This window comes from Anabrus simplex, chromosome 1 (genome assembly GCF_040414725.1).
Source record: "Anabrus simplex isolate iqAnaSimp1 chromosome 1, ASM4041472v1, whole genome shotgun sequence".
Taxonomy (NCBI): domain Eukaryota; kingdom Metazoa; phylum Arthropoda; class Insecta; order Orthoptera; family Tettigoniidae; genus Anabrus; species Anabrus simplex.
Genome location: NC_090265.1, coordinates 230,904,241 through 230,926,514, shown reverse-complemented (window position 1 = coordinate 230,926,514; position 22,274 = coordinate 230,904,241).

Below are 22,274 nucleotides of genomic sequence, written 5' to 3'. Positions count from 1 at the left end.
GTAATCCTTGGTTCTATGTAGTTCCTCAATTCGCCGCTAGAATAACTCTTATACTCCCTGAAAAATGAAAACCTACAACCTGTTTTCCAGTCTTTGACCGGGTCAGGGATGAAATGAATGAACCATATATAGGCTATTATTACAATGGGGTCGCCACTCCCAAGGTGATTTATTAATTACTGATAAAAGCTATGAAATTATAATGGAGAGTGTTGCTGGAATGAAAGATGACAGGGAAAATCGGAGTACCCGGAGAAAAACATGTCCCTCCTCCGCTTTTTCCAGCACAAATCTCACATGGAGTGACCGGGATTTAAACCACGGTATCCAGCGGTGAGAGGCCGACGCGCTGCCGTCTGAGCCACGGAGGCTCCTCTTATGCTCCCTATAACGCACTAATCGAGAGACGTACTCTACTTTGTCCCAGCATACTTGCGAGATATAGTAAAGACGAGCAGCCGTCTCGCTTTACTGCCGCAAACACGTGCTGGGAACGCTAGTAACATTCGTGAAAACATACGCTGGCTCGCTGAGGCAAGCTCTGTTACATGAAATAAACACATATGCAGACAAGTATAAATATGAAGTAATAAAATAATTAATAAAAAAAAAATTAACTAAAGTTGTTAACACGAAATCAAATACCAATAATGAAAGAAAATCAAACTGAAAATAACATAAACTGGCTCACTGGTTAGTTACTGTCTACGATGGCTTCAATCCCGTGCATAGCGTCGTCACGCAGGTTGACGACAAAGATTTCCATGACATCCTCTGCAATGTCATCGAGTTTCCACATGTTGACTTCCTCAACATCGATTACATGTTGGACATACGACTTCCACAGGTCTGGCGTAAACATTACGTTATTCCGTGCCACGTGTCCTTTTAACATGGCCCCACACAAGTTCTCATCATCATCATCATCATCATCATCTGTTTACCCTCCAGGTTCGGTTTTTCCCTCGGACTTAGCGAGGGACCCCACCTCTACCGCTTCAAGAGCAATGTCCTGGAGCTTCAGACTCTTGGTCGTGGGATACAACTGGGGAGTATGACCAGTACCTCGCCCAGGCGGCCTCACCTGCTATGCTGAACAGGAGCCTTGTGGATGGATGGGAAGCTTGGAAGGGATAGGCAAGGAAGAGGGAAGGAAGCGGCCGTGGCCATAAGTTAGGTACCATGCAGGCATTCGCCTGGAGGAGAAGTGGGAAACCACGGAAAACCACTTCCAGGATGGCTGAGGTGGGAATCGAACCCACCTCTACTCAGTTGACCTCCCGAGGCTGAGTGGACCCCGTTCCAGCCCTCGTACCACTTTTCAAATTTCGTGGCAGAGCCGGGAATCGAACCCGGGCCTCCGGGGGTGGCAGCTAATCACGCTAACCACTACACCACAGAGGCGGACCACACAAATTCTATAGGATTTAAAGAGCAATGCGGGGGTGGCAATCTCAGAACTTGTATTCCAGATTATACAGCGGCTCTATCTACGCGGTACTCATTACAAGCAGCACGAATGTGCGGAGGAACTAGAGAAAAAAGCTCTAATTATACGCTGTTTGCATCATAGTGAATGCCTTTCATTTCTAACCACGTTTGTATGTTGGCTTTAGTCCAAGATTTATTAGGCAATCTCTCAACCTTAACGGAGTGATAAGGGGAGTTATCTAACACAATCATGGCATTATTTTCATGCTTAGGCAGAACATCTTTAAACCATTTTTCGAACACATTACCGTCCAACTCCTCATGGTAATCCTTTGAGGAATTTGATTCGAATAGGAGCAGTCCTCCGTCAACGAACCTAGTTTGAAGAACAATGAGTCTCATTCACTCCCCGGAGGGATTTCTTAAACCACCCGATAATCCCTCGAGAAATGCCTGCTTACCGCACTTTATATTAATGTTCTTCCACACTTTTCACGTAGTGTGACCCGCATTTACCCTCACCACGTCAAGATGGTAACTAGGCATAGGATACTTACGAAACTTCCTTATTTGCCGCAAATACTTGCAGCACCACAACAATATTTCGTCCAACTCAATTAATGCCCACTGGCGATTTCGTGCAGCGAATTTTAAATCATTATTTTTAGAAGCATATGCAGAGTTGAGCGAGAGAAATTAGGCAAATCATCGTCCTTATTCACCGAAGATAAAATTTTCTTCAATGTGGAAATTTCATTCCTGAAAATGAATTCGTGAATTTTTTTACGAATGCCATCCTTTGTAAAATTGTCGTCCGACTCGTTGGCTGAACGGTCAGCATACTGGCCTTCGGTTCAGAGGGTCCCGGTTTCGATTCCCGGCCGGGTCGGGGATTTTAACCTTAATTGGTTAATTCCAATGGCATGGGGTCTGGGTGTATGTGTTGTCTTCATCATCATTTCATCCTCATCACGACGCGCAGGTCGCCTACGGGAGTCAACTCGAAAGACCTGCACCTGGCGAGCCGAACATGTCTTCGGACACTCCTGGCACTAAAAGCCATACGCCATTTCATTTCATTTGTAAAATTGTCGTACTTTCCAGTCAGTTGTTGCACTTTCCGAATTCATTGCGGTGTCACCACCTCCCCACTAGTTTTTACCTCACTCCTTGCACGGTACCTGCTAACTTTAGAAATACCTGAAGCACTTGCAGCTAAAGCTGTTGCTTCATCAAGAGTACGTTCTGGGTGGTCTCCGCAAGACTTAGTAAATATATTCAAAGTGCATTTCTTTTCACCACTGGTCAGTGGCTTTTCCCTTCCGGTGCTTAATTATAGAAGACCCAGGCTCAACCATTGAATAACAATTATCACAGATTTATAATTACGCTAAATATGTATGCAGTAATTGAAAAAGTTCGCACTGCACTGCACTACACTTAAATTACGCTACCCAAAACACATACATATACAATCTTCAGCACAAGTACAAGCTTTCGTATCATGGGAAGATGAATAACGCACAATACTCAGAACATCTCGACATGGACTGTCTTGTTCACCGCTGTATGTTACGTAGCACGGATCGTATTAGCCCGGGAGCCGGCTGCGGGACTGCACCCCTAACTTTTTCAGATATCGTAAGAGTATTCTTCATTAACACGTATAGGTTTAAGTAAACCTAGTGTAATTTATAAAAATAAATTCGAGGATAATATGTTTATGATTATGATTTCTGTTCAATAAAGACTACTAAGGAGAAAATAATTAGTGCAATTGTTTATTTGTTGGGTGTGAATATGAGACGTAGCCAGCCTTTCTTCTGTCTGCTTCCAATGTTATTTTCCCCTTCATTGTTTTTATCCCATCTCTCAAGTACGCTGGGATGGATTATAGGTGCTCAACTACGTGCCTACTACAGTCTGTCCCATAATGTTTGATAGTCGTAATATGCAATCTGTGCATGGTTTGGTTTTAGGAACGCACTCCCTACACGAACATCTGTACAAAAATATAAAGGTTGCTCAACTTACATAGTTTGGAAGAAATTTTACAAGCCTAACATATTATGTTTTACGCATTATTAGCAATACAATTTGAACACCTTTATTCTTCACACATGTACATAAAAATACGTTACATCTCCCAGACATAGGGAGGCAAGTCACGTGACGAAAGAGTTCGCGGGAAACGACGATCCATTTCGCAAAAATTGTTCTTTGAGACCAGTAGCTCAGTCTTTGCGGATCCGAAGCAGATGTGTCCACTTTACTTGTTTGCTTGTTCTAAGTTCATTTGTAAACACAAGTTTATCATTTATATTTTTAATTATTTGGAAGTGAAAACTTCCATGCAGTATATATGTGTGTGTGTGTTTGTGTGTGTGTGTGTGTGTGTGTGTGTGCGTGTGTGTGAGAGAGAGAGAGAGAGAGAGAGAGAGAGAGTGCGCCGTACTTTTATACCATTTTTGAACCAGGAAAGTCTGTAATTAAACATGAAAAAAGGAAAACCACTAACGAGTGGCGAGCAGACATGTATGCTAGATGTGTTTTCCAAATTTCGTGAAGAAAATCCTGGAAGTACTCTGGATGAAGTAACACGTGCAGTGGCTGATATAGACTCTCAAACATGGTGAGCCAGACTGTAGGTAATACTTTCGTTTGGCTGTTGCTAAGCTTGAGGCAGTCGTTGTAAGGCTAACCTCCAACCTTCTGCCATATGTACAAGGTAGCTTAAACAATAAGATATTAAGAGCTCGTTTGAAGAAACTTTATTTTACAGCCAGATGTAAGGATACTCAGTATTAGGGCACTGAAACGCTTTGCTATAGAACATATTCACCATTCTTATCCAACCACTTGTTCAGTGGTTCTCCACGGCTTTGATACTGGCATGGAAGGAATATTAAAATTCAGTATCTGACGCCCCGTCATGGCGACCGTATAGTCGCTAAATCGCTTGCCACCAAGGTGCTTCTTCAACGGCGCGAAGAAATGGACGTCACTGGGTACTTGGTCCAGGCTGTAGAAAGATGGTAATCGCTCAGCCCAGCTCGACCAGGTTTGCTTCGTTCTAGTTGAGGCACATAGTGAACAGTGCTGTGTTATTATATGTCCCTGGTTTGTATTGAGGTACTGTGAGGCTCCACCCCGCCCCACAGCCCGTGGTGACATACCTGTTTGGATAAATGACCGACAAGCGAGTAATAACGCAGGAAAATAACCCAGTACAAGAATACAGAATAACTTGAGGTGCAAAGGCTAGTCTTCTCACAGCTACTTCAACCCCCCGTAAAGGAGACGTTATGAGAAACCTTCCTAAACACACCAGGCAATGCCATATCCCCGTTAGGCACTGGTTACTCTGTCGTGATCGTACCAAGACTTCCCCGCCGCTAGACCATTGGCGCTCAAAAGCCACTGTCACCCCCGGTCCATGGCCACCTGCAAGGATATCAAGGTGGAAATTCGAAACGCTACCAGTATGCAGTCAGTGAACAAAAAATTTTGCGCGCGGTCAAGATAGAATTGATCACAGAAACGGTAGTCTTACAAACGCCTATGTCGATGGCCAGTCATCCAAAACCTCCTCCCTACGGAGCTACTTTGCATACACCCTTCAAATTAGTATATCGTCGCTCCGCTGGTAAAACGTTGTATTCCACAAAGCTCTTCCTATCGACTATTCACCTTAAGACTGGTCACGCCTCCCAGCCACGTATGGATATGCAGTTCATCAGAACAAATTTCGCTGTATTCATGTTCCTATGCCCATGTGTAAAGGAAAATGAACCTTACTGTACCGTACTGTAGGAATGTATGATTGCATTACGTATTTACGCACTCCTAGTGTATAACGCATGTAAGGTTCATTTTCGTTTACTCGTCGGCATAGGAAAACGAACATAACGGACATTGTTCGGATGGACTGCGTATCCATATGTGGCTGGAAGGCGTGACCAGTCTTAAGGAGAATAACGGATAGGAAGAGCATTGTGGAATACGTTTTACCGGTAAAGCGACGGTATTATTCCAGCCTCCTCTGATAACATTAAGGACGGACCGCATAGAGAATATAGTGCCGCACCATTGTTGTCACAAAAGGCAAGTTAAGTTATTGAGTCTAATAATAATGGCGTGTGGCATTCGGAGAGGACTAGATCAGGCGACCTGCGAGGCTATGAGGATGGGCCCCTACCTGTAATGATTTCTAATTATGAAGACGGCACGCACCCCAGCTCCCGAGCCACCGGAATTAACTAATATGAAAATCATATGCAGACTTTATTTGTCATCTGCTCATTTTTCTTCTTTCAAAAACTTGGCCTCCGGAAGTTGCATGTTCAATTTGAGAAGGTAGTGTAGGAATAAATATTTATTAATACAGTGAGAGGTATGAGGGGATTTAAGATAAGAATATTTCATTAGTACGAACTGTGCGCATTTAAAACTTGGGAAAGTAGGGAGCTAAACTACGAATCTGGTGAATGATTTTCGAACTATTAGCTTGCCGCCCACCATCTGCCGCTTACCTGCCGACCTTATAGTATTTCGTACGTGACAGTTTGCGGGTTCAATCCTGGCTCAGATCGGTGTTATAAGAAGGTGTTATAATACGCCTGGTTCGTGTCCGCAGATTTACCAGCACATAAAGTAAATCTTCAGAGACAAAATTTCAGTTCAACAACGTCTTCGAAAATGATAAATGTAGATAGTGGGACATTAAACTAAAAATAGTATAACAAAAATAATAAGGGCAGAATAACAATCCCTCAAGAATAAGGTAGAGAAATCCGTCTGAAGTTAACAAAATAACTTTTAAGTTCTGCCAGTCTATCGAAAGTAATGCAAGGTTTTGAACTACTTGGTAATACCTGAAAAAGAAAACATTTAATTAATAACAATGATATTATTCGTTCCTGGGATAAAATAATCATATTTTAACCATTCACTTTTAGTACATATATAAAATAACATATCCTGACTGATTGACTGACTAATTCATCATCGCCGAGCCAAAACTACTGGACATATAGAAATGAAACTCTGGGCGTACATACATATTATAGTGTAGGTGCTAACTAAGGGAGGATTTTGAATTTGTCTTCCCTAAGGTGGGAAAGGGGATGAAATTTTGAATTGAGTATATCTATACCTCAGAAACTTAAAAGTTTAAAGACGTGAAAACAGGTAACTTATTTGGAATCTTCTTTAAAAATAAAGAAATATGTACTTTGTTCCTGTAAGAAACAGTTAAGGCGGTAAAAATAAGTGAAAAACGGTTGAATACCTTTTGTGAGGAAACTTATATCTCAAAAACTGACAATTTAGAGACGTGAAAATTGGCCTTTGGAATCCCCGTTAAAATAGGGAATCGTGTATATATTTGCTTTCGAAAAATCCACTTAAGGGGGCAGAAAAGTATTTAAAAGTGGGTACATTTAAAATGTGTAAACCCACACTATGTCTGAAAAACTTAACACGTACCAAACGTGAAAATTGGTATTTGGAATCTCCTTAAAATTAAGGAAAACTTATTTTTCTTTTCAGAAAATCCACTTATGTGGGCGAAAAGAAGTGGAAACGAGTTGAATCACTCTCTTGAGGCTACCTATATCTCAATCACTGAAGAACGTACGGACGTAAAAATTGGTATTTGGAATCTCATTTAAAAATAAAGGAATATTTACTTTTGTTAACGGGAAATCCATATAAGTGAGGGAGTGAAAATAAGTGAATAGTGAGATATAGAATCTCCTTCAATAATAAATAAAGACGTTTTTTTGACTTGAGAGAGGACTGCTTCTCACATATGAAGTTCTATGTCAAATGTTCCAGAGTTAACTCTGCCAGTAGCCTGGTCATCTTAGCCTCAAAAGGCAATATCACAAACATGGTTTCCAAAGGAGGTTTTGGGGTAAATACAACTCAATTTTTCGTGAGATTTTATACTTCAGAGATTTTCAGATAACGTCTTAGTGAAGTGCCGATGAAGGATTACTCTTATCAAATTACGACATCCACGCGAGTGAAACCACTGGTAACAGCTAGTATTTATATTTGCAATATTATTTATTAAGTAATAATAACAATAATAATGTTATTGTTTTACGCACCACTAACTATATATTGACGGTTTTGGAGACGCCGATGTTCCGGGATTGTTTCCCATTGGAGTTATTTTGCGTGCCCTTAAAACTGCCGACACTAGGCTGACGTATTTGAACACCTTCAAATACCACCGGACTCAGCCAGGTTCGAACCTGCCAAGTTGGGGTCAGATTATTGATGAATGGCTGATTATTATAAACAATTAAACACTCCTGTGTTTATTGTCAAGTAAAGAGTTCTTCGAACTTATCTTACTGCCCTCCGTCTATTTCGCGTTCTCTCCTCTTGGCTGACAAGTCTGAACAGCGCGCAGCGCCAAGCGCACCGTGCCGTCGCTAAAAGTGGCTGGTCTCGTCGGCAACTCCCACCTCTGATGCACTGGTGACATCACCTGTTTTACGGGTAAATGGAGCTAGAGTCTATTTTCTTTCGTTTGTACACTGAAATTATGTTTGAAAATTTGTGTTATATCTGATCGTTCATTAGTGGATTAATATAATTGTAATTTTAAAAATGAGTGTGAAAAAAATGTGCGTTTTCAATATGCTGACTTTATTTATTAGAATGATTCTTGGATCTCTGATGACAAATTCTGAGTCATTAAGAGTAATACTAAAATTATGTAGTTCCTATTCGTACAAAAGGTCATATCTCCCAATGCTCTTCCTATCCATTATTTTCCTTAGAAGGCCAACCACATATGGATATTTAGTCCATGAGAACAATATTCGTTGTGTTCATTTTCGTTCGCTTACATGTAAAGGAAAATGAACCTTACAGTACAGCACACTAGGAATGTCTGTTTGCACGACTTATTTACACACTCCTATGGTATAACTTACTTATGGTTCATTTTCATTTACACGTTAGCATACGAAAATGAACACAAAGAAAACTGTTCTGGTAGACTGCATTTTCATACGTGGCTGGGAGGCGTGACTAGTTTACGGAAAATAATGGAATGGAAGAGCATTGTCACATCCGCGGTTTTGGCATAGGAGCGACTATATACCACCTAGTGAAAGCTATAGGAGTGAATATAATTTGTGTACTGCAATACCATTTCATAAAATGATTAGAGAAGTGGAATCCTATTTACATAGAAGAATACAGGGTTTTTAAGATGTTCCTCACCTACTGCCTTTAGTACGGTTTCTGCACTATACGGGGAAACTTAGATCACACTATATACACATGAAATTGTAGTAAGATAGGATTAAGCATATTGAAATTCTAGCTGGTTTCGTATGTTCAGGAAAAACTTGGCACAGCCGAGTCACACGGCATACTTACATATATATGTACTGTATGTGTGTATATTACGTTTACGTACGATTATTGAGTCCTCTTCCAGAGAACTGATTAGATCCTCAACGCCTCCACCAGCATCTGCCGTACATATCCAAGGCGTCACTGAAGAGGCGTATGAGGGGAACGAGGAGTGATGGAGATTTGTATTTCTTTCCTCACAGATCCAGGAAGGGATATTACTTGCCAGGCGGCCATTTCACTGAAATATACACTCCAGAATATAAGCACCATTCATAACAAGAAATAGCCCTATAAGAAATACGTAAGTCACTTTCGTTACGGAAAAATTGCACCCTACGGGTCAGGGTGACCACAGTATTTTTCCCAACTAGTCAGTTACATATCTCAGGGTATTCATGCCTCCATAAAAATGGTTAATTTTTCTATGTTTTGGTTTAACGTGCGTTCAAAGAGAAAATAATGACACCATATGCGGTCCAGCATTACGTAATTCAACGCTCAGTAGTGGATTTGCGTACGCAAACTTCAGTCAACATTTCGACAAACACATCTGCTTAACGAGAACCTTACTCACTAAGTATAACTACAGACTATCATTACAAATGAAAACTCATTCCATTCTATAAAAAAATCAATCAAGAAACACATTTATTAAATTATCAAGACTTGCGAAAGAAATGGTTGATGTCAAATATTGCTCATGATCTTCCAATTGTCAACCTAAAAAATAAATATTATAAGTCAGCGCTGGCTTATTCCTAAACTAAGTTTTCATATCTTAACCCATCACCGGTTGTTATAATAGTCAAACCACTTTCACACTTCATTAAAATATGCGTAATTTTCTTGTCCATAGCTTGCTATAGTTCCTCCCTGGGGCATACTTATATTCCGTAGTGGCTTTACTTGTGCTCCTATATCGCACATTATATATATACAGTATATATATATACGTTTTACTTCCTGTTAATCTGCGCAATAATACATTTAAAGTATCATATATACTTCATTATTTCATTACTAACCTTCGTTTCAACCCATATTTAATTCATTTAACATCTATAATTATCGCGTTTAACCTCCAATATTAATTAAACGCAACGATACGTATCACTCCAATAGCGCAGAATTCGTTCCTCCAAACGCATTTTGTCATACAATTTAACATATAACCCCAAATTCAGTATCTATTTTTTTCAATATAATAACACAGCAAAGAGTATGGTAATTTAACTTAACCAATTCAAACATGCGTCCCCCTGTGACGTAAACTGGGTCTGACTGGTATTACATCATTTATGGATCTTTCTAACTAACCGGGATTCTATGAAACATATGTTACACTACGTCGCACTTTTAAATCGTATTCTTACTTCCTTGGATAAGATGATATAGTAAATACGTTACCAATCTGTCATGAGATATCGTCTTAAATATTTCATACTGCACTTTCTTGTATTCACTGCACACTTAATTATCTCACGTTTAGGCTATTCAGATCTATTGCATATACTGGTAATACTCTACATAAGAAACTATACTACTTAATACTATTACTTAGCTCGCCATTCAATATCTCGGGCCTTAGTTGCTCTTCGGTCTGGTCACAGGCCTTGGATTAAGAACTGTGCAGGTTCTCCATCACTGGTATCTCGGGTAGAGTGACCTCCTCCACACGGGTCGGGTGGTTTTAGCTGCCAGGATGACATCTCCCTCCAGGTTGGTCTATGCCGATTTAGCAAGCCATTATCTGTTAAGGAACACAGTAGACAATATCCATCGATACTGGAAAATGTGAACTCATCATGGTTCTGCGAAGTATATATAAATTTGTATAATGATTACCTCTTTATTTAGGCTATCGTTGCTATTATTTCCACTTAATATAGCTGAATTTCAAGCTCTCGCGACTCAATCAACTTCTTGTTTCCGAACGATTTTGCTTCTAAGTATTTTGACGACCTTTTCGAAATTTCTGGATTTTATTTCTTCTTTATTGTATTTCAACGTTTATCTCTTCGTTTCCTTCAATATTACCGACCTCTGAGCTTAAAATTCACGTTTGATACTGAAAATCTTGCTTATTTCTTTAGAGCGATGTTCAGTAAGTCTTATCCTTACGAGGTCAATTTTAAGTCAGTTTTTATAATAATCCGATTGACCCTTCTTATTTTTTAAAAACAATTCTATCGATTCTACACTATTGTACACAGCCTTCATAGTGGTAGGTTTAAGTTAGTCATGGCCTTCTGACATATATAAGTATCGATATCCTACTACACATTTCTTTGCCTTGGCTGGCCTCTATCTTCCGTAGGCGCCATTTTGTAATACGTCCAGTAAATGCATCGGGTACATTTTATTCCCCCAGCACAGATTAAATATATTGCTTGCGATATATTTATTCTCTTGAACTATGATCGGAAAATGTGACGATGCATTTCTGCTATTTCTCCATGGTTCTTTGATCGATTAATGGATTTTATTTCTCTATGGAATCGTATCGATTATTCTGTTATTATAACTGATGTTGTTTAGCTTCTCCAAGCCTATCTCTTTGCATATCAGCTGATTCACCAATATATTTATTCTGGACTTGATTCGTACTTCCGTGGGTCTTATATTATGGTTTCTCCAGCTCTGTTTTCTGGGAAATATAGCTTCATGTTACTTGCATTGTGAACGTTTTTGTATTTCCCGTTCATGCTTACAATAAGTAACGCGTTATTTCCATAAGCTTGCTCAATTCTGTACGGTCCTTCATATAAATGCTTGAACTTAGCGCATATTTTGGCTTTTGCGTTCGTTACTGGTGCCTTTTTCATCAAAACGAGATCGTTTTTCTTAAACGGTGCGCGAAATCTTTTATTTCGTAACCTTCTTAGCCTCTTCTCAGACTGTTGTTTTAGCCTCTCTTGGACCATTTTATTGATCTGCTGGATGTCTGGTTTCTCTTCAAGTGATATGTTTATTATACTGTCCCATGTTCTCCGTGATTCTTTATTGTGATGCACACGGTTTGGTACCTGAGCAATTGATTCATTTACGGTGTTATTTAGGCATTCCTATATTATCTCTATTGCATCAATCCATTTCCAGTGACAATGATTGCAGTATATCCTACAGAATTTTGCTATCTCCTACATGTATCGCTCGACTGGATTTGCCGACGGATGCCGTACTGAACATAATACGTGTTTTATGCCCATACTTTTCATCTTTTCTCGGAACAACATAGATGTGAATTGTGTTCCCCTGTCCGACAATATTCTTTCTGGCTTGCCCATTTTAGGAAATACCTTCTCCACTAGTCTGTGTAGAACTTGCTTTGTATTTGCCCGTTGTACTGGCTGTAGTGATATATACTTTGAAAATATGTCAATTACTACCATTATGTATTTGTTTCCCTTTTTGGCTGTCGGTAATTATCCAAAAATGTCAATTGCATATATTTCTCTTACTTTAGATGGCAATATGGCGATAGGTTGGTTACTAGTGATAAAATTGTTATGTTTAACCCGCTGACAAATATCACAGGTTTTAATTGTGCTTCTGACTGATTTCCTCAGCCCTGTCCATGTGAATTTTTCTGATAACGTTCCAATGACTTTATCGATTCCTGCATATCCTGTTATTTTATGTACGTGCCAAATTAATTCACATTGCAGTGCTCGTGGTACTACTATTCTCTTTTTACGCGTGGTCTCATCCACGACCTTTGTTAATATGCCGCTCAACATCTTATATTTATTTTCTATCAATGGTTCCCTCTCATCAGCCATTAACTCTTCGAACCTTTCAATCAGTTCTAAATCTATCTCTTGTTCATATATGTCTTTATTTTGATCTCGGCCTTCCATGATTTCAGGATCAATTTTCTCCACCATAATCTTCAAGTGTTCCCTTTCGTCCGTAATGTTGTTAAGTTGTATGGTTTCTATAGATTGCGTTCCACCACTTTCTGTTACTGGGAACCGGACTTCTCGTTTTTCCATATCAATGGTCATTCGAGTCGTTAACATGAAATCTATACCAAAGATGATATTATATTTTATCCTCTTCATAATCATGAATGGATGTTCAAATTTGTGCTTTCCTATCATGACTGTAACATATGCTTGCAGCTTGCAGTCAACAGATTTATCTGGGATTATTCCTCTTATTTTAGTTCCTGATACAGGGATTGTAGGTATGTAGATTCTTTTAGTAAGCTCTTGGAAAAACGTTGATGCCATTACACTAATACTTGCTCCAGAGTCCACCAAGCAATGCAACTTTATGTCGGCCACTGTTACTACAATTACGAGAAAAACTAAATTTTGCCTCGATCATTTTCGTCAAGGAGATCACCAGGTCGAATATCCCAGTGGTCTACTTGCGCAATTATCCAACTACGAATTTTGTCGAATCTACCATTTCTTTCGCTATACGATATCTCCTCACTTCTCAGTTGGAAATCGGCGTTTTTTCTTTCAGGTGGCTCCGAATTTCCTACAAATTCAGGAGTATTTGGATTGAGTCTCCCCTCTTCAGCTTTCCTTCGTTTATATGACTGCAATTCGAGGCTCTCCGCTCCCTCGATGTCTCCATTTATATCTTTGTCTTTTATTGCTTCTTCCCATCTGTTCTTATTTCGTCTTTCCTCTCGTAGTTGTTGTATATACCTTCCGTTTTCTTCATTGCTACGATCATTATTTGTCCTTTTTGATTATTAAACCATGTTCTGTTTCTAAAATGCTGTTGGTTCCTACTGCCTCGAAATCTTGGATTATTCGTATAATGTGGATTATGTCTACTACTATTCTGTCCATATTCCGCATTAGAATTTCCACTGCATTGGCAACAACATCTCTTTCTGCCCTTCTCTCTTTGCTCGTCAAGGTCCTCTGGTCCATTCTTTGACTTGTGATTTTCCCTATGGTTCCTTTCCTCGGGACTAATGATGTTTATTGCTTCTTCTTGGGCCGTATTCCGTACATTTCTATTCAATGGATATGAGGATGTCATATCGATCTGCCTTCGCTTCCTCTCCATATCGACTGCGGTTTCAACATCTGAGGCTGCTAATAACCTCTGCACCTCCGGTGGGAATTGTCTTTGAATAGTTTTTATGGCCTCTAGCTCGCTTGGTGCTGAGTCTAAGTCCTGAAACCTATGAAACTGAAAAGAAAAATAGTCGCTGTATCGGGTTTGACCCGTTGACGAAAACTTTCTTGCGTAAAGTTCGATTCTTAGTTGTTAAATTTCTGGACTCCAAAATTTTCTTAGGAACGCTGCCTTAAATTCCTCATAGCTGTGGAAAGAATATTTAAAAGCTTGGAACCAGATGTTCGGGTTTCCGTCTAGATGTTTTTCTATCACGTGCAGCTTCTTAACCTCTTGAATTCTACCTTCGCGGAAATGTTCCTCAATATCTCTGAGAAATTGCTTAGGTGATATTTTTGACGTGTTGTCAAAATGCTTTGGGCAATCGTCGTAAGTTTTTATGACGTTTATTATGGTTGGACTTTCATTCTGACTGCTTCCATTTACTTAGTCTATGCTCTGCCTACTCGGATCCAGTGTTCTTGACGAGGTGGTCTCCCTCTCATTAATCTGAATTTCTATCGCTTTTTGCCTTTCGCTATAATTTGAAATAACGGATTTCGTTGTCTGGTTTTCTATCCTAATTTCTTGCTTCTCCTTCCTAATCTGCCTTAATTCCTCTTCCGTCTTCTCCATCTTGTGGTCCGTTTCATTCTTATCGCTCTCGATCCTCTCTTTTAATTCATTAATTTTACCGGCCACCGTGCCAGCAGCCTGATCGAATTTCTCCTCCAATTCGTGATGTATGACATTCAATCCTTCCATGCCGCTTGTTATTTCCTTCAATTCGTCCCATTTCTTCTCATTACTGACTTTTAATTCTCGGAGATTGTTGGTCAGTTTGCTAATCTCCTCATCCTTCAACTTCTTGATGATTTCCTGGCTTTCTGTAACCTGTCCTTTAATTTTGTCCATTTCCTCGTGTATCTGCTTGTTTTTATTTTCCATACTCTGAGTCATTTCGGTTAGCCTACTCTGTATTTCCAACCGAGTTCTTGTGTTGTCTTCCTTTATTTCCTCCTGTTTCCTTCTGAGTTCTTCTGTCAATTCTCTCAGTTTATCCTCTTGCTTTCTATTCAGCTCTTGCAATAATTCTTGCTGTTACTCTTTCCTCTCTTCACGTTGCTTTTGTTGCCACTCTTCCTGCTCCTTTCTTCTTTCTTCACGTTGTTTTTTGCCACTCCTCCAGTTTCTCTTCTTGTTCTCTACGGAACTCCTTTAAGAATTCTTGTTGTTCTTTTTTTCTCTCTGCCCGTCTCCTATCCTTCTCTTCTTCTTGTTTCTTTTCTTTCTCTTCACGTTCTTTCTTCTCCTTCTGTCTTTCTTCCTCCTGTTTCTTCATATATTCTTGATATCATAACGGTATTCCTTCCTGCCTTTCCTGTGCTCTTTTCATTTCTTCTTCTTGTTCCCTTCTGATTTGCACTCTTTCCTGAGTTGCCATTATCTCGTCAATTTCAGTAATATTTCGAGTGATTTTCTAATTTCCTAGCCAACTCTAATTTTTTAAATTTCTCCAATATCACACAGTATCAATAAATATGTGAAATATTTTTCAATTTCTTATACTAAGATACTCTTAAAGCTAGCACTCAAGTCTTATATACTAAATATTCACTTAGTTTCTCAAATTATTTAAAATATAGACCTTCCTGATGATCGACATCATCCTACCAGTTGAAGTATGAGCAACTTCCCAACGAAGTCAGATCACTTTCCTTTGAATTCATTTCAGAAATAGTTCCCAAAAATAAAAATAATTATCCACCATGTGGTATTCGTCACTCACTTACATACTAACTATTAATCCAAATATCAAGAATAAATACAATCATATTTTAAAATAAAGAATGAAATGTGAAGACCTACAATCATTTCAATAAAAAGGATAAAATGTCCTCCTATCACTCCATCTAACAATCTACTTCTGAAAAATATTCCTACTTAAATATCATTTTCTCAATATTTAATTATTAGCTTCTCATCCGAGCCTATTTTCGTGACAAATCTCCAAGTATCTTCTTCAACAACCGCATGTTGATCTCTTTTGCTTCCCTCAACGTTTCGCGATATCATTCTCTTTTGACCTCAGCACCGAGTGTCAAAAATAACTGGCTTATTTTTGGATGTCCATTACATTGCAGTCTTCGTTGCCTTTCTCCATCTATCTCTTTATCAACTACTACCTTTCTATTCAGACCCCCATGTTGGTTCAGCAGAAAATTATCGGGCTTTTTCCTCGGGTCTAACTCTCAATTAAATAATCGTTCCCGCGGTGTCTTTCTCTTCTTGTGCCAGGTTGAGTGACAATTAGATAACTGGCTTATTTTGGTGACTGATACGTTTCCTTCTCCGGTATCCTTCTCTTTAATCGCCCCACGTTGGGCGCCAATTAAATACTGCACCCTACGGGTCAGGGTGACCACAGTATTTTTCCCAACTAGTCAGTTACATATCTCAGGGTATTCATGCCTCCATAAAAATGGTTAATGTTTCTATGTTTTGGTTTAACGTGCGTTCAAAGGGAAAATTTTGACACCATATGCGGTCCAGCATTACGTAATTCAACGCTCAGTAGTGGATTTGCGTACGCAAACTTCAGTCAACCTTTCGACAAACACATCTGCTTAACGAGAACCTTACTCACTAAGTATAACTACAGACTATCATTACAAATGAAAACTCATTCCATTCTATAAAAAACTCAATCAAGAAACACATTTATTAAATTATCAAGACTTGCGAAAGAAATGGTTAATGTCAAATATTGCTCATGATCTTCCAATTGTCAACCTAATAAATAAATATTATAAGTCAGCGCTGGCTTATTCCTAAACTAAGTTTTCATATCTTAACATTCTGGGTCGCGTATTCCTGAAATGAATTGCTGCTTTGTTTCATCTTCCTATTAAAATTTACATCTGGTCATTTAAGTATACAGTATATCATAGTCTTCTGATCACGGTCAAAATTCGGTATATCAGTAAATTATTCCATCACTCACGGTGATAATTATACACCCTCATCAAAAATACAATCATTACATTGTTCAAATTATCGTGGAAATGAACTGAATATGAATAAAAGTGTTCTGAATACTAATATCAGTGACCTAAGTTACATTGAAAATTATCTGAGTTCGTTGGTGCAGACTACAGTGAAGAAAATGAAATACTGAATGACGCACTAAGCTTCTCGGTCCAATTGCCACTTAAGTATGGCTCCTAGCTAAATATTCGCTCTAATAATATTTCAGATTAACAAAGCATCGATGATATCCTACGTAAATCTCAAATAATTTCCCTACTCTAGCTATATAATTTCTTACGTAACGTATTCCAGTTCAATATGCACGTAGCCAATAAGCATTTTTTTCATATATGGATGTGCAAGTGCCTACATTAAGATATTTCAACACTACGTTACCATACTAGTTACATCCTAGTTTGATCTTCCACGCCATTAACATTCATTCAGAATACGACACAGTCATGCATTCATATACCCATCACCGGTTGTTATAATAGTCAAACCACTTTCACACTTCATTAAAATATGCGTAATTTTATTGTCCATACCTTGCTATAGTTCCTCCCTGGGGCATACTTATATTCCGTAGTGGCTTTACTTGTGCTCCTATATCGCACATTATATATATACAGTATATATATATATACGTTTTACTTCCTGTTAATCTGCGCAATAATACATTTAAAGTATCATATATACTTCATTATTTCATTACTAACCTTCGTTTCAACCCATATTTAATTCATTTAACATCTATAATTATCGCGTTTAACCTCCAATATTAATTAAACACAACGATACGTATCACTCCAATAGCGCAGAATTCGTTCCTCCAAACGCATTTTGTCATACAATTTAACATATAACCCCAAATTCAGTATCTATTTTTTTCAATATAATAACACAGCAAAGAGTATGGTAATTTAACTTAACCAATTCAAACATGCGCCCCTCTGTGGCGTAAACTGTGTTTGACTGGGATTGCATCATTCATGGATCTGTCTAACTAACCGGGATTCTACGAAACATATGTTACACTACGTCGCAATTTTAAATCGTATTCTTACTTCCTTGGATAAGATGATATAGTAAATACGTTACCAATCTGTCACGAGATATCGTCTTAAATATTTCACACTGCACTTTCTTGTATTCACTGCACACTTAATTATCTCACGTTTAGGCTATTCAGATCTATTGCATATACTGGTAATACTCTACATAAGAAATTATACTACTTAATACTATTACTTAGCTCGCCATTCAATATCTCGGGCCTTAGTTGCTCTTCGGTCTGGTCACAGGCCTTGGATTAAGAACTGTGCAGGTTCTCCATCACTGGTATCTCGGGTAGAGTGACCTCCTCCACACGGGTCGGGTGGTTTTAGCTGCCAGGATGACATCTCCCTCCAGGTTGGTCTATGCCGATTTAGCAAGCCATTATCTGTTCAGGAACACAGTAGACAATATCCATCGATACTGAAAAATGTGAACTCATCATGGTTCTGCGAAGTATATATATATTTTTATAATGATTGCCTCTTTATTTAGGCTATCGTTGCTATTATTTCCACTTAATATAGCTGAATTTCAAGCTCTCGCGACTCAATCAACTTCTTGTTTCCGAACGATTTTGCTTCTAAGTATTTTGACCACCTTTTCGAAATTTCTGGATTTTATTTCTTCTTTACTGTATTTCAACGTTTATCTCTTCGTTTTCTTCAATATTACCGAGCTCTGAGCTTAAAATTCACGTTAGATACTGCAAATCTTGCTTATTTTTTTAGAGCGATGTTCAGTAAGTCTTATCCTTACGAGGTCAATTTTTTAAGTCAGTTTTTATAATAATCCGATTGACCCTTCTTATTTTTTTAAAACAATTCTATCGATTCTACACCATTGTACACCGACTTCATAGTGGTAGATTTAAGTTAGTCATGGCCTTCTGACATATATAAGTATCGATATCCTACTACAAATTTCTTTGCCTTGGCTGGCCTCTATCTTCCGTAGGCGCCATTTTGTAATACGTCCAGTAAATGCATCGGGTACGAAATCAAGGATGAACCTGGGATAACCGAGCAAGTGGCTGTGCGGTTTGGGTCAGTAGCTATCAGTTTGCATTCGGGAGAAAATTGGTTCCGAAGATGGTTTTCTGTGGTTTCCCCCATTTTCACCCCAGGCACATGCTGGGACTGTACCTTAATTAAGATCGCGGTCGCTTCCTTCCCGCTCTTTGCTCATTTCTATCCCATTGTCACCATAAGACCTGTCTGAGTCGGTGCGACATAAAGCATATTGTAAAAAAATAATAATAACAAGAATGGAAACTGAGATAGACCAATTAGATTAACAATTTTTTCGTATCCTGTACCAGAAGGTACACTATGTCAGTAGAGAAATAGATCTCGACATTAATCCTTTTTAGTCCAAATCGATCTTTCAGACAGACCTACATACAATTGGTAGGAATCTCACACCTGGCTGACAGCACTAAACTCAAATTGGATTGATTGATTGATTGATTGATTGATTGATTGTTTGTTTGATTGATTGATTGATTGATTGATTGATTGATTGATTGATTGATTGATTGATTGATTGATTGATTGATTGATTGATTGATTGATTGATTGATTGATTGATTGATTGATTGATCAAGGTAATCAAGCTACGCGTATTTTACCTGAAAACTTAAACTCGTCAGCTTCACAAATATATACTTAATATGACATCCCTTTCTAGCTGGAAGCCGACGTCTTACTGTAGTTTGGAATTGATTAAACGCAGACATTTGTAAGGCAGGAGATTTATAAAACAACACAAATTCTATAATATTTGAACTTACCCTATAATCCTTAAGTCTTTTCTTCGTAACAAGCATGCATTGTGTAACTAAGATTTTTCCTTGTCATATTGTAGACCAATGGATGCCATTGCTTGTTTACAATCATCAGAGATAGAGATTCAGAGAATCCTTCTGTCGGTTATTATTGACTTGGTTTTCCGTAGTTCAGAAACTCATCCACAATTAATTTCCACAGTGACAATTAACTGGGGATACAAACTGAAAGGACGTAATTGTAGATGTAATTTGTCGCTGTGGAAATTCATTCTGGATGATTTTTTACACTACGGAAAACCAAGTCAATAAAAACCGACAGAAGGATTCTCTGAAGCTCCATCTATGATGACAGCGACATCTTATAACTAAAACTACATCCCTTCAAAAGAAAGCAAAAGTTTATGTACATGATTGTAAAGGGCTTAAGTGATAGGCTCTTAGGTCTTTTCGAGGATTGTTGCCCAGCTGAATCAATAACTACCATGAACCCAATGTCTATTTCTATAAGTTCAACATATTTTAGTTGTAATTTAGTTTATTAGTCTACTAGTTTTAGTACTTTATCCTCGAGCCTACCAAATTTTAAATAAATATTGTTATAAATCTGCTGATTTAATGCTTATAATTGAAAGATAAATCATATTTCCGGTATTGTATCCTCAGATGCACTAGAATGAATGCACTAAATACAAGAAGGAAGCAGACGTCGTCCGTGTTCAAGCAGTAAACAAAAGGATTTACAACTTTAAGTAGTATGAAATTCGGGAAGTTTTCCTTAAATTTATTACCGTCCACCGACCACCCTTCTTCAAATTACGAGTTTTGCACGCACTCGGTCTAAGTTCTTACTTCCAAACCACTATACCATTAGGCAAATGATTCGCAGTATATTCTATGCTACACCTTCAGTGCATACCACAAAATAAAAGCCTGGACAGGAACAAGTTTTGTTAAATAATGTTGTGGGAACTCCCTTTTTTTCCAAACCCCAGGTTTTTCCTACAACACTAGTTCACTGAATTTTAAGACAAATTAATGAACTGACACTGGTACTGTAACTAAAGCCCAGGACAAAATAAAAATTAATTAAAACGTGCAAGAAATTAAACTTGCTATTCATCCCTTTGTGCAAAGTTTCATGATATTGCATACTGGTCTAGTTTGTAGCACACGTGTTTTTAATTCTCAGATTAGAGAACATTATGCTCAAGAATTAATATTAACGAATAAAATATTGCTGCGTCCTCCAAGCAGAGTATATGTTTTCATCAGCGTGTTGTTTGTGGCATTAATTATGTTAATGCTTTAGGGGAAGGATGTTCTTTCAGCGAGATGTAACTACCCCCTGCTTGCTGTTAATGACATTCCTTAAAGCAGACGTACTGTATTCAACGGCTCAAATTATCTTCCTCACTCGATGAACACGTGATGAATACCGTTTATAAAACTGTAGATGCGCGAAAGGTACAGGTAATACCTAAAGAAGAAAGGCAAGATTGATATCTGCAGCATTTTACTTCCCCGTTCTCTTTAATAACTTTTAACAGATTAACTTCGACATACCAAGGCACATTATACTACATTATCAGAATTTGATTTTCTTAAAAACTGCTTCCTATGATCTCAAACTTATTCACGTTTGTTCCAGTTGTACGCTCTGAATTGTTTCATATTGTTATTTGTGATGAGAGATTTTTGCAGCAATGTGTAATAAATAACAGAAATAAATTTACTGAATAATAATAAAAATCAAAGCAGAGGTCTACGTCGCAGGTCATAGGTGACGCGAAACACTTTTCAAGGAAATAAGCAAACAGTACGAAACAAATGGGTGAAAGAATTTATTAATATTTAGTAAATACTTTTATAAATTTTCTTATGGCTGGGGACCATCTAAATATTTTCGTTATGAAATTAGCAGTACAAAATCTGTGACACGAGGCAGACTGTGATGTGAAGTACTGATGGATGGCCATGACTGAGAGACGTAGAGAAGGTTGTTTTATCAAAGAGGCCTCACTTCATCACACTCTAGTGAACTGATTATTTCACTCATGGGAGTTTCATAGGCCCTCGGTCAGTTTTCCCCTTTTGATACATTGAATCCTACAGTTTTCTACTCCAAATTTCACACAAATGTCTCTCGAAAAATTTTCGTTGCATTCAAATAAATTAATCTTTATCAATTTCAGTTTCATTTACTTTAAAAATGTATTTATGATCATTTTATTTTCCCAAAAGGGAAATTTGGCCCCTTTATTTTATTATTCTTATTATTCTTGTCCGCGCTTGTTGCAGCCCCTATTGTCTGGGAAGAGTTTATCCCTTCAAATAAATAATGAAAGTAAGAGATAAATGTATGTCGCCCTATGTATATGATGTATATGATTCCACACACATTGAGACTGTCTCCAAACAGCTTAGCGAAACTTAAAACTCCGGATTCAACACTAATCTGGATAATTTTCGGCATTTCCCTTTTCACCCCTTTTCAAACCCG